Below are 14,355 nucleotides of genomic sequence, written 5' to 3'. Positions count from 1 at the left end.
TAGCAACACTATTAACCATTTAATCACACTAATTCCTACAATCTGTCACTCTCACTCACAAATAGTCCACACATATTCACATGCAAACACATATATTACCAATTTATAAGGGCTCGCAATTATTTCACAATCACTACTTTTTTTTATTAAGAGATTAATGGAAACATTTTTGAAAATACACTTATTGTTAGATGAGAAGACTGATACCACTCCATGAAAAGACGATGCTACGCTAGTAACAGGGGAAACTGCTTGCCTGGCTCCGTCTGCCAGCACATGTAATGCTGATTTCAGACTTAGGTTGCCGCATCTGGGGAGAATGATGTTGTTGGTGCTGCTAGGTGGAACTATGAAACAGAGAAAAGGTCAGAGTTGTTATTTTGCATACTTGCATTTTTTAGGCTTTTCTGAACATAAGATAGCCAATATCATACACACCTCTTGAAAGCCATTGTTTGTTTACATTCTTGTTCCCAGAAGTCAGAAAACTAAAAAGTTGAAAATATTCAGTATGTCACTCATCGTTCAGATTTATCTTGAGACCCCTTGGGGGTCCGGACCCACAGGTTGGGAACCACAGGATTAATCAACAGACTCAACTTACTGTGAACACTAAATTAAACTCATTGCAGGCTGTTTTTGCCATGGAGGCTGTTATTGCTTTGCTCTCCCTTTAGGTAGTTTATTTACTACTTTACTGAAAGCCCCAGCAGACATCTCACGCAGGCTCTGCTCAGTCGAGAGAGTAGTTTTGTGTGTGAGTGCATATGTGTGTGAATAAAAAGGGTTGGGAGGGTGTAATTAGATCCTGTATGAGTGTTTGTAGGTGTGCATAACATCGCATGCATATGTGCGCATATATCAAATCAGATCTTAGGACGCACATAGGATTTCTCTCTCTCTCTCTCTGCATATTTTAGAGCATCTGAGCGACTCCCATTTGATGCACGCTGAGTAGGTGGGTGTATCCAGCCCAGCCGCTCTGATGTTAGGAAGCAGTAAGTCTTCCATCCTACTCAGTCTGCTCTCTACTCTCCCTGCTCTCCTGTTTCAGCCAGTCTGTCTGCCCTCTAGCGTAGTAGTCTCCTTTCACTCACTGCTATTCATCACCATCTAGGATACACTAAAAAAAAAACCCACGCAGGTAGACAGAATACTGTGCTAGTGGACTGAAGAGTTTGCATTTGAGCTGATAGACACAGATATATGTACATTACCTTGGAAAGAGTTAGAAAGCACAGATCTGTAGAAGCGCTGTTGAAGCTGAAGTTTTCTCTCCACTACGTTTTTTGTCCCAAAGGATACCACACGCAGCTACAGAGGTAAGGGAAGGATAGATGTGGGTTGCACTTTCTTCTATTTCTTTCTCTTTATTTTACTGTTTTGCTCTCATTCTCCCCATTCCCATCTGATCATTTAGTTCCTCCCCTCCTTATTGAGTTATCATATTCATCCATCTTTGTTTATATTTTTCCTATTTATTTGCTACTATCTGGTGCTTTAGTTTCCATATTCTTTTCTGTCGTCATTTTCTTTTTGTCTAAGTTCTGCCTCTGTTCATGTTAAAGACATTTTTGGAACTGCGATGACTCCAACTTTTATAATCTTTCGTTCTCTGCGAGGTCTTGCACGCACATATTTGTGTGCATATGTACAAACGTGCCAACAAGGGAATTTCTCTCCCTCTGTCTGTTTGTCTTTTATGTCTCTCTATACCATTTGATCCCTTTTCTGTAGCATTTTTGTTAGCCGGGCCAGATTTCAGTAAAATTCCCGTCTGGCCTGACTAATGTTTTTCATCTGGAGCTTGAAATGTGCACATACACATGTGTATACAGTAAAAAGTATGTGAAACAGGCAGTGGATTGAGCGGAGAAGAAATAGCATGCAATGACTGTTGTTTAGAGCGATCATATACGCAATCTTTTGCATGGATGCTTCTTAGTGATCTGCATGCTTTCACTCTGCATCTTTGCTTAGCTTGCTGTCCCTAATTTTCTACCTCTACCTCTCTCTAATGCAAAACCTCCCTGTCTCTCTCTGTCTCTGCTCTTTTATGGTCTGCATGTATTCAGTTAGTCTTGGTCACTGCTCTGCTTGCCTGCCACAGAAAATTGGCCATGGTTGGCTGGTGAACCGCAGCTACACAACATTAAATAGGCAAAGCGTTCCTGTTACATGGGGCATGTTTACAGGGTGTCACATTGTGGGCGTGTGTGTTTTATGCTGCTTTCACTGACATTAAGAACTTTCCATCCTTGCCCAGGTTAAAGGGCACATCGTTATTCACACACACACAAACACACACGCTGTCCTCCGAGATGTGGCTGACCCGCATTAGTGCACAGTCCCGTACTGAGAGTGTGTGTGTCAGTGTGATTTCCTTGGAGGTACAGAGAGGTGAGTCATACCAGCTCACATGCTGGTGGCTGTTACAGGCATTCGCTGTAACGATGCCATGATGTGTGATTTGCAAATAGACACTGTCTGATGAATCTGTGAAATGTCAACTTTTCAGGAAATGAAAACAAGCAAAACCGCCTTTTTTTGTAGCTCGCTGCCCATGAATTTTTAAGGTTATCCCAGAGATCTAACAGGGTTTTATAATCCCAAGTCTCATAGAATTTGCTAAACACATAGAAGAGCTTGTAATCTTTTAAGTTATTAAGTTAAGAGCATAGTTTGTAGGTTTGCACTGCATTGGCCACTTTAAAATAATACATTTGTTTTGAACGGAAAAGTGGCTCCAGGGATGGCAGTGTCGGTCGGTTTTTTCCTTTCGGCAGCTATTGGATGGATTGCCATACAATTTGTTAATGACATTTATGTCCCCAAAGGATGAATTGTAAAAATTTCGGTGATCCCTGGATATCCTTCATCCTCATAATCAGGTCAAGATATTTATTTGTCGAATACTTTGGTTTAGGGGTGGGTGATATGGCCCTAAAATATTATTACATCAGGGTATTTCTGCAACAAAGATATTCTTGACGATAAAACTGAAAAATATTTTTGGTTCAGGACACAATAGCTATTTAGCTCTCCTCGAGGGATTTTTGGCTCCCCTTAAACTCTAAACTAGTTTTGCTTCTGCTTGAGGTGGTGAAAAACGTTTGTTGTATTGCCCTCTTCCATTGTTACAGTCTTCTTGCACTTATTACATATTACCGTGGTTTGTTGTTCATCTGATCTTTTGTAATCAAACCACTTCCGTAACACTAATCATTATCCTCAGTTGTACTTTCTGTTTATTGCTAATTAGCAAATGTTAGCATGCTGACATGCTAAACTAAGCTGGTGGACCAGACCATTAGGGACCAAGCCTAAGTTACAACTGTATAGGAAAGTCTTAGCAGCTTAATCTGATGGAAAGTGTATTGAAGCACAGAAACAGAAACACACGCTCTGGGCCCACCCAGAATCTGTAGCCACTCCAGTGAGCATCTTGGGATGGCTGCTCTTTTACAGAGCAAAGCACAGAAGCACTTGCTTCACTCCGAACAGCTAAACATGCTATGCCTTTCTACCCTCATCACCACACACACTGAATAAACACACACTTCTCTGGTCGTGTTTTGTGCGTGTTTGCGTGATGGTCACAATGGTAATTTTGTATTTGTCAAGATAGCTGTTAGCTAAACAACACATAGCAAACCACTAGGCACGTGACACGATTCCTTCACACAAACATGGTATCAATGTGGGTGTGTGTCTGGCATGTCTAGAGCAGTGCGCTGCAGGTTGTTTTCTCACTAAGCGAGAACTGAGATGGGCAGTAATGTGGATGGTGTGTGTGTGTGTGTGTGTGTGTGTGTGTGTGTGTGTAAAGTTGGCTGGGGCCAGTCGATGCCAGTCTGTGCTCTGTCTGGACTGGCCGAGTGCCTGGTGCTTCTATCTGGTTCATCTTCTCCAGGCTTAAATGTCTACTAACTCCTCCTCAGGCTTCTCTGAACCTGTAAATGCCTTTGTTGGCCCACACAACATGAGTGTGTCTGTACACAAAGGTGTGTGCTAAGTTGATTGCTTAATGAGATTCAGATGTTCAGAACCAAATAATCCATTACAAAGACAAAACAAAGCTAGAAAAAGAAAAAATCTGTGCTTGTGCGTGAGCTTTAAAAAACACTTCCTTGCATGTGTGCTTGAGATTGAGCCATGCAAGGCGACACAGGTTGGAATTTTTTATTGTTTTATCTCCACAGTATTTCTAGTAAAAAAAGAAAAGAAGATATTCTTTCATCAAACAAGTGGCAGTGTTTGAGCTAAGGAGCTTTAGGGCTTCTTAGCTGTGCTGTGGGAGGGAGAGGGACTCCCTAAACTCTCTGTCAGTCAAAGAAGCCAAAAACCCCTCGCTGAGAATACACACAGATACATGAGAGCCAGGAGTCAGCATGCTCACACACACACAGACCAGCTGAGCGAACGCCTAGGGATAGCACTACTAATCTCATTCTCTGTTGACATACTGTTCCTCAGCTGTGCCATGCTTTCACAGCTCCATGTTGGTATCCTAAAGCTAGAGGTGTATTCCTTCCTATCAGTGTCTGCAGAAGGGTGAGTTCACACAGGGCCAGAGGTGTGTGTATTTTGTGCCTCCAGCACATATGCTCTGCAAACCACAGCTTCCCACATACTGCACCACTTTAGAAAAAAAAACACTGGGACTTTGCAGCATTTCAGATAAAGTTACTCTGTTGTTCTCAGATGGTTTCTTCAGGTAGGGAAGTAGTGAGATTATTATTAGTGAATATATTTAGAACTAATATTTCATTCTTATATCAATCCAGTGTTCATTTACTTTATTTCAGATGTGTTATAAAGCTCATTTTTGGAAAGTAGCCAGCCAGCACTGAAGTCATTGCAAAGGTAGGCAGATTTATTTCTTTGCCCTGAAAGCACATTTTATGTTCAAAGGAATATCAGCTGGCCTGTACACAGAATAGTCTTCCTACTGACATTTAACCCCAATTGAACTATCGGTTTGGTTTTGTTGGCAAACTAGTTTGAGTCATTTAGTTTGTGACTCATGACATGACACATTACAACACACCACTTTATATGTCCACATTTCTACTGTATGGGTTAAAATGTATTTATTTGCCATTCTAGTCATCTAAACTGCTCCTTTGTGATGGTATACCCTTATATTGTACACTCCTGTTTTTTTATTTACTTGCTAGAAAATAGTAACACAAAAAGAGCTGAGTACTGACAATGGCAATGTCCTCTCTTATAGTATTTTGAGTGGCATTGGAATTTATAGAAAACAATGCAGCTGTCATCAAATATATAGTTGTGTTGGGCTAGAGGGCAAAATATAGTCCTATTGATCAGCATCACCCCTTCAACTACTGCTGGTTAGGACATTGTGTGGCTTCTAGTGAATAAAGCCCTATATTTTGGTGATCAAAATCAGCCTCGGATTCTTCAAAATATAATTTCTGATATTTTGTTGTTATTGATGGAGGACATAATGTAACCTATGAGAGATATTTCTCTATGTGACAGTAGTCTTTGGGAAGATCGTCAGAATAAAAAGGGCTACCTACACAGTCTCTGAACATCCCAAAGATTAACAGCATGTAATATCTTCTTGTGACATACCCTTGGAAATCAATCTTTGGAAAACAGTGGGTTATGTTGTGTGTAGATCTGCATTGTTTCTGAGCTCAACAATGTGTTTCTGTGGAGTTTCCTTGATGGATGTGTGAGTGGGTGAGTTTAGCTGGACAAGGGTCACTGAGGTGGGCTGCAGTTCATCGCCGAGGGGAACTTTGGCAATCAAAGGAACAATACAAGCTGTGAGTCTTTCCCTTGTTCTTTCCCTGGTTGGGTGGGGGGCATAGGCCTGGTTTTCACTTTCTAGCAAAACTACACACTCAGATCTTTTCACCTTTTAAAATACTCTATTAGTGTTTTATCACAGCTCTGCTACCATTTTCCAAAGCAAGCAAAGTATTTCATTATCTCCTTATTCATCTTTATCATTACATTGTAAACAATAGGGATTGCTGTGGACATGTCCTTGTGAAAAGGTTTCAAACTGAAAGGAACAGAGGGAAATTAAAATCATTAAAACAGTTACCATTTTACAGTATTTTTTGGTGCATTTAACAAAATGACATGTACCAATAAATAAAGAAATTCTCAAATCTGCCTTACCATGAGATGGTAACATTACTAAATATTCACAGTAATGGATTATCTACAGTATCCACTTGCTTCTTAAACCTACCTACCTCAGACTGTATTTGTGATTTGTAGTCAGTAAGCTATAACATGATAAACCCTGGGATGCAGTTTTAAGTGAGTCAGGATCAGAGCAATAATTAATACAGTCAGGTTTTCAGGTAAAATTTGAAACAAGGACCTGTACTGCAGCTCAGCCAGAAATAAATTACCACAACCGGACATTTTTCAAGGAGCAGTGCTGAGGAACAATGGCTGGATTCATCCTTACATTGTTTCCCTACGTTGTATCCCCACCACTGCTCCTTAATGGGTTCCTGGCATTGACAGGCAGGAAAAAACAGAATCTGTCGTGAGAGGAGTTGAGAGTGCAGAGGGGAACATGTGACTTCCGTAATGGAACCTTCGACGTTAAATGCTCTTTTGCAATTGGCTGCAGGAGGCAGGGACTTCCTCTCTGAGTGTTGCTGGAAGTGACCACTCCCTGCGAAAAGGCAAAGACTTATTGAGTGTGTATGTAGGTGTGTGTGTGTGTTTGTGGGAGGCAGTTGTGTGTTTTGAGCCTGAAATAACCTTTGGCTTTCTGAGTGTAAATTTTAATATTTAAGATATTTGTGAGTGTATAAATACTGTATATGTGGATACAGTGTGATGTTCTTCTTGTGAAGGTCGTGGAAGTATTGTCTTCTTGGCAGACCACTTAAGTTCCACTTCTAAACTCAATATAACATACATCAACCTAACATACTTTACTTACTGAAACACAATATATATTTGCAGTAAGAAGTTCTATTTATGCTCACTCTTTTGCTGTGATCTTTTCCCATGCTGCCTTCCTGCTCAGTTTGCAAACACTGCTGTTAGTTCTTCCGCTGCTGGTCAGCATTACAGCATTTCCCACTTTCTCCAATGTGCTGTACTTAATGTATCCTTACAGGGGGTCAATTATCAACACGGCACATACTCTGCATCCACATTGTAAGTCCTGTCCATGAGAGCTCGCTGGCTGAACTGCACAAAAACTCATACACACCTACATACTCAGTGAGCACAGTGAGCACTGTTGCTCTTGCGGATAGCTCAAGTGACAAGGAGAGATTGTGGGTAAACCGCAACTATGTTAGAGTATAGAGGACTGTGATTGCCACTGTACCCGCTAGACAATAGTGTGAAGTCTATGGGAACTAACTGCTATATCACACCAAGTCAGTGGTTTTGTGGGTAATGTTGGGTTGCGTCAAAAATAAATCTCAGGTTTACTTTCTGGCTCCCCCACATATTAGAATGCTGCTGTCTTTTCTGTAGACTGGTCACAAAGTTAAGACTGTATTTCTTAAATAGACTGACTAAATGTAAAAGAGTAGAGGAGATATATTATGGTTAGGATTAGTCAATTTATAGGTTAGTTGATCAATATAAAATTAATCAAAAACAATTTTTATGATTGATTTCAATTTAACAATAGCTAATTCTGGCTGATAAATGACCAACAAGTCACTTGTGGTTAGCATCATAAATGCTGATGGAAAATTGCATAGATGGACTTGGTGAGAGGAACAAGTGGCATCTTTTAAGAGGCTGGTGGATCAAGTCAAAGATGTCCTAAGACATATTTCTCAGGTGTGAGAAACACACAAAGAGAACAAAGAGAATTCAAATACTGAACACAGAATCATCTTTAGCGAGCACCACAAACCAGGCACAACCAATATCACCCAGCTGCAGAGCTGCAGTGTCCGCAGACTTGTGCTACCTCTTGGCAAATAGAGAAACAGCAGCATAATAGTAGAGTAGAATTGCAGATGTAGACATGTCTATGTGTGTGTCTTTTTGTTGTGTGTGTGTGTGTGTGTGTGTGTGTGTGTGTGTGTGTGTGTGTGTGTGTGTGTGCAGATTTTTAAGTTGTTTTCATTGTCTTCTTTACCCTCTGTTTTGTTACTGAAGGTATCATTAATTAACAAAATGTATTCAAACTTCATGCCCTGCGATGGACTGGCGACCTGTCCAGGGTGTACCCTGTATCGCCCGATGTCAGCTGGGATAGGCTCCAGCCCCCTGCGACCTTGTGCGCAGGATAAGCGGTTGACGATGGATGGATGGATGGATTGATGGAACTGCCTTTGAGTATTGTTTCATTCATGTGTGCTTGTGTGTCGGGGCCTATGTGCAGCTGTGAGTACTGAGTGGTGGTTTTTGTGTTTGTCTCTTACTCCAAACATCCAACCTCATTCCCAGGACAACCACAACACATGCTTTCTCAATCTGACAACTCATTTTTTCTGATGAAAGTTTTATAACTCCCATTTGCAAGCCAAAGAGAAAAGAATCGGCACTCTCTCCCTTTCTCTTTAACACACACACACACACACACACACACACACACACACACACACAAACTCCTCTGTCGTTTCTAAGGTAGTCATTGCTTTCTCAAATGTTAAAGCACACACATTTGAAGTGATGGAAGTATAGAAGAGCATAAGAATGGCAGGTATGAAACAAAGATGAAAAGGAAGAAAAAAGTGAAGAGATGACTGAGATCAACAGAGAAGAGGGGAGAGAAAAGACCTTTCAGTGTAAGAGAGTTCAATTGTGTGTGTGTGTGTGTGTGTGTGTGTGTGTGTGTGTGTGTGTGTGTGTGTGTGTGTGTGTGTGTGTGTGTGTCTGTGTGCACCCAAAGCTTGTTTGATGTTCTTCCCATCTTTCAAACTAACTGTGGTGAGATAGCTTTCACTAATGGGTTGCATGAAGCTCAGGAATGTAGAAATGTAGATCAACAGAGTGATGCATGCTCACTGCTGCATATGACTGCTGTCGGTGCACTTGTGGTGTGAGAGAGTGAAATTACACTGCACAAGTATGCAGTACACACACACACACACACACACACACACACTTGTAAACTAGCAGGTTTTGCTTTCAGGTGTGTGTGTGTGTGTGTGTGTGTGTGTGTGTGTGTGTTTGTCTCAGTCAGAACCTTTTTCGTGTGAGTTGCAGAGTGTTTGGCCTCAGCGGAGCTGCTGCCTGACTGGAATTTAATGAGCCCTGAACCCCGTCTGCTCCTCCACCTGTGATGTGTGTTGTGCATTTCAGTTTCTCACAGCTTCCTATTGGTGCTGCTGAAACACTAATTTCTCACCAGGGAACAGGTGGACATTTCAGTATTAGTAAGTGTTTGCCCAGTGTTTTCTTATGTGTGCTTGCAGATATGAAGGCACATTAGCTCTCAACTGGGTTTTTCTGGCAATAGGTACTAGAATCCAAATACAGTTTATGGAGGGTAACACTCAATAACAGGCATGTAGGATCAGGCAAACAAACAGAGCAGACTTGGCAGGCAAAACATACACAGCTGGCAGGTAACAGGTAAAAGGCAGGCATACAGATACAGAAATAGTTTAAAATCAAAAGAAAACTGCCACTATAGCAACATTAGGCAAATTAGACAATTTGGCAAAACTATATCTATAGCTGCATCCTAAATCAGGACCTGCTTCCTTTGATGTGCATTTCAAGAATGACTACATCAAAACGGATTGACAACGTCTGTCCCCTTCTGACCAATTTTTAAAAATTGTGGCCTCTGATGCATCCTTACAGCCCTTAGAATCCCCAAATCCACTGTGCATCCTTTGAAGGAGGTGGCCCCGGACTACTTAGCACTCAACTACAGAGGGTGCTTCTCAAGTTTCCTCGCTCCTCGATCCTTGCTTGAACCAGAAGTTGTTCCAGCCCACCGTCTTGTAGACCATCCCAAAGCTCTTATTTGCACTGAAGGACACACACTCATGATCATATTCTGGTTTATTCAATAACGAATTCACAATCAGAATCAATAAATTTAAATGCAGATAATATAAGCATTGTCCCAGTAGAAATGATCTGGTGCCTCTGAGCTGGACATAGGCCTACAGTAACCTATAACTATTCATGTGCAGGTGTTTGTTAAACAGGTAACAGCTACAGAGAAAATTATGCTGCTCTGCACTGATAACTGTGACTTTATTAGTACCAACAGTGCACATGTGTTCAGACACAATATTAATAATAATAATCCTTATTTGTAGAGCACTTTTCAAAAACAAGTTACAAAGTGCTTTAACAAGTGTAAAGAATAATACAAAAAAAAGATAAGAGCATGAAAATTTAATATAAAATTAGTAAAATACAATAAAATAAAAGGGATAAAATAAAGTCAAATAAGATCGGAAAAAGCTCTCCTATAAAAGTATGTTTTAAGAAGGGACTTAAAAGAGTTCACTGACTCAGCCGACCTGATTTCCTCGGGCAGGCTGTTCCAGAGCCTCGGGGCCCTGACAGCAAACGCTCTGTCCCCTTTAGTTTTCAGTCGAGACTCTGGAACAGACAGCAGACCTCTGCCCGAGGATCTCAAGGTACGTGCTGGTGCGTATGGGACTAAAAGGTCAGAAATATAACAAGGCGAGAGGCCATGAAGAGCTTTAAAAGTGATCAATAAAAAAAAAAAAATCCATCAAAAGTCTCTACAGCTGTTAGAGCCAACTGACAGCTGATCTAGCTGTGATCAGCTGCCACCGTCATCAAAAATGGACGTTGCTTCACGTGAAGCTTCAGGAAAGGACGTCTCATGTCTCTAAAAACATATTTCCTCGTTCCTTCTCTCCTGGCTTGGTTTCCTTGCATCTCTCCATGCATTGCTGGTGGGCGGGACTAAGACGCAAGGATAAGATGCAAGTGAGGGAAACATGAATTCAATTAAGAGACTTGAGAAGCACCCAAAGACTCCAAAAAAGAATGAGGCAGAGGCATAAGAGGAGGGAGAGAGGAAAAGTGCAGGTGTCACTGTAACACAATCAGACTAGATTGCAGCACTTGAACTGGCACACCCACCATGAATGACTCCAATCAGCAGGATTGTATCATCAGGGAGGCATTTTCTGTCATTCAGGGCCTAGCCTTTGAGGCCATTCTTCATTTTGAAATCTAGTCCCTGAACTGAAATATCTTATGTCGCAGAACTCCTATTAAATATATTGTTTTTTAATTTTTTCGACAGTACAACAAATTAGTGTAATGGGAAAGAATGGTACCTTTGAAGATCCCTATTTCAGTGAATGCAATTTTGGAAAGATTAGATTGTTAAGGACTGGCTAAGTGGTTTATATGACACATAGTTATGTGATGCACCTAGTCCATGCTGTATGTTCAATAACACTGTTTTATTATCTACCTTGTATTATTTTGTTCCTACTATGCTTCCTGAAGGACTTAGTACCATGGTTTGAAAGTTGGCTTCTTATGGGCTTCTTCCTGTAAACCTGTTATTCTCTCTGCCTAAAACCGATTTAGCACAGAACCCTCTAAACAATGTTGGTTTCGAAATCCATCCATTTGTGGATCAAGTTGTTGGACAGTGGCAGTTTGATTACAACAATCATGACTCAAGGAGAAAGCAAATTATTTCAGTAAGAAATCCCAAGAAAAACTCTATTTAATAGATTATAATAAACAAGAGTGTTGCCCTTCAATGCATGTTTGGAGAGAAAGTTTATGTATGTGTTTACATACAGTATGTGTTTATACTTTCATTGATTTATTATTTTTTCTTGCCATGCCTCGCAGTGATGTTTGCAGAGCCTGGGCACACTGTTCACAAGATGATTCCTAGATTGTCGTTATGAAGAATTAAGACAAAAATAATACATATCTCTTGACCAAATATGCAAAAACTGCGACAAAACATCTACATGACTGGCCATGCTATCTGTATCTATCTTCCTCTGGCCCCTGCAGCTCCAGAATTTGCTGACAAGGTGCCATTATCTCCCTGTTCTCCCCGGTAACTAAAATCCACAGACAGCTCTCTATGTCAGCCAATCAGATAACAGATAGCCCCTGATTTCGAGTCAGCGCTGCATGCCTTTCATCCTGCTGCTAGAAAGCATTTTACTAGACAGATAGGATCCTGTGGTGTGTTTACTGTATGCAGCGATGAGAAAGGAGACATGGAAATGGATAATATTGGGCTTTTGGATTTTAAGGATGAAGAAATTAATGAATAGAGGAGGAGAGGAGTGATTTGAGGGGAATAGATGAAAACAGGGATGTTGGGGACAAATAAAAAGCAAGGATTGAATAGAGGGATGATAGGAGGAGGGAGACAGAGACCTTCTTTCAGCTCACCTCTGCCATGTCAGCTATAGCAATGCCTGGCAGAGAGACATTAAAGGAATGAATGAGTAAGAGAAGAAGAGAGCAAATGCCAGCAGAGCATTCCAGAGGCCATGTTTTACCCACCATCTATCTTCCTGCCCGTATGTCTGCTTCCCAATCAGATATTTCCATAAGTCAGCAATGGGTTCCGGAAACACTGAGGCATCTCTTTTTGTATCCAGAAAATCAGATGAAGAGCTGGAGGAAGGGAAAGAGGAAGAGAGAAACATTAAGGACAGAAAGGGGAAGAAAAAAGCAACAGGGGAAGAAGATGAGAGGAAACAGAAGTGGTGGGTTGGAGGTGAGCGAGTCACAGAGCAGAATCTGCATCCCTGATATATTTGGCATCTTAAATGAGGGTTTTGGGAGCACCAGTACGCTCACTCTTTGGAGTATGTTTCCTCGCACTTCAATCATATTTCCTTAGCAACATTAGCGTCTTAAAGAAACTCTCATCTGAGCCCTGACCAAGCCTCAGAGTAAATTAGTTTTCTCACAACTACGATCTGTGACGCACATTTACAATGGACAGAGAAGGCTTCCTGTTCAAATTAGCCTGCTTGGTCAGCTGTCAGCGTGAATTATTTTAACTATCAAACACATTCAGTGTTTCAGATTTTCGTGGCAGGGGTACAGATCTACTTACAACTGCAGTTTCATAGTGTGTACGGATGCATGTAATAGAAGCGCAACAGAAAGGAGCAGTCTCCAAATACACAATCAGTATCTAGCTCTGAATGTAGTTTGGTGGTTGCAACCTTTGAGGAATGTGCCGTACTGTGTATGCTGACATATCAGCATTTCAAGACAATACAATTGCAAAGTTATTACTTTTGGCTTTTGTGTCTTGTTTTGGATGGATTTAGTTGAGGGCATGTTTCTGTAGTCATATTATTACATTTGTTTTATTCCATTTTACTCATTACACTGATGTTTTTAGGTGTGCAAGCAGTCTGGCACTGGGGAAGGCAATGTTGGTAGATCAACTACTGGATGGACTGCTTTGAAATTTTATACAGACATTCATTGTCCCCAGAAGATGAATATTACTATGCTAACACGGTGAACTACGATGGTGAACGTGGTAATAATTGTACTAAAACATGAGCATGTTAACATTGCCGTTGTCATCATGTTAGCATGCTGACATTAGCATATGGCTCAAAGCACCACTGTGCTCAAGCAAAGCTTCAGAGAGCAGCTAGCATGACTTTAGACTCTGTAGTCTTGTTTCACAGTATGGGTACTCCACAGTGCACAGTGCCATCTGGGAGTATTTGGACAGTGACACACTTTTGTTGTGTTGGCTCTGTAGGGTTGCCAACTGTCCCGTATTAACCGGGATGTCCCTTATATTAGGCCTAATTGATTTGTCCCATACATGACTTCTCTTGTCCCGTTTTTGGACTACTACGCTGATCTAATCACTGACTGATACAACAGCAGCAGTGCTGATCACGACACTTGACAATGTAACAGCACTTGACAGTGTAACAGCACCGACTGTCTTCTTAAACTAAACGGTGCGTTGTTTCATGACTCAAAAGCTGTGAAGAAGATGCACTTGGTAAGAATGAAAGCTAAGATGATCACACTGAATTTTTTAGGACCAAAGACTGTGCAGGATATCATGAAAGGTCTCTCCCCGACTGAAGGTAAGTCTGTGTTTTACTCTGTTGCCACAGACGCCTCAAACAAGGGAAACTGTTTCCAGTGTGTGTGAGATATTCTTCTGTCTGACGGAGTGCGGTGCAAGTTACTTGACTTTTATGAAGATAGTGATGAAACTGCAAATGGTATTCATCAAGTTCTGATGAAATGCCTGAAAAGGCATGAACTGGAAATAAAACACACACACACATCACAAGTAGCCATTTTCTTTTTAGTTTGTCATATGTACATGAAGGAGATAACCTTTTGTAACCTCCAGTGCAAGAGTCACATGGTTTTTGTATTAGACAAATAGTAAAGGTA

General features: G+C 41.0%; 1 protein-coding gene across 1 annotated transcript in view; it reads left to right on the top strand.

Annotated features, from left to right (window-relative positions):
• Window positions 1-1,029: 1,029 nt before the first annotated feature.
• The window catches only part of kank4 (KN motif and ankyrin repeat domains 4), a 69,373-nt gene continuing 56,047 nt past the window's right edge, over window positions 1,030-14,355 (top strand). Inside the window, exon 1 of the mRNA XM_038715289.1 lies at window positions 1,030-1,322. The gene's annotated coding sequence lies outside the window, so the exon portion shown is untranslated. The remainder of the gene's footprint in view (window positions 1,323-14,355) is intronic.

Source organism: Micropterus salmoides, unplaced genomic scaffold (assembly GCF_014851395.1).
Source record: "Micropterus salmoides isolate LMB-PRFRI ecotype aquatic unplaced genomic scaffold, ASM1485139v1 Ms_hic_scaffold_13, whole genome shotgun sequence".
NCBI lineage: Eukaryota > Metazoa > Chordata > Actinopteri > Centrarchiformes > Centrarchidae > Micropterus > Micropterus salmoides.
Note: the sequence above shows the minus strand (reverse complement) of the source record. Positions and strands in the feature narration are given on the sequence as shown.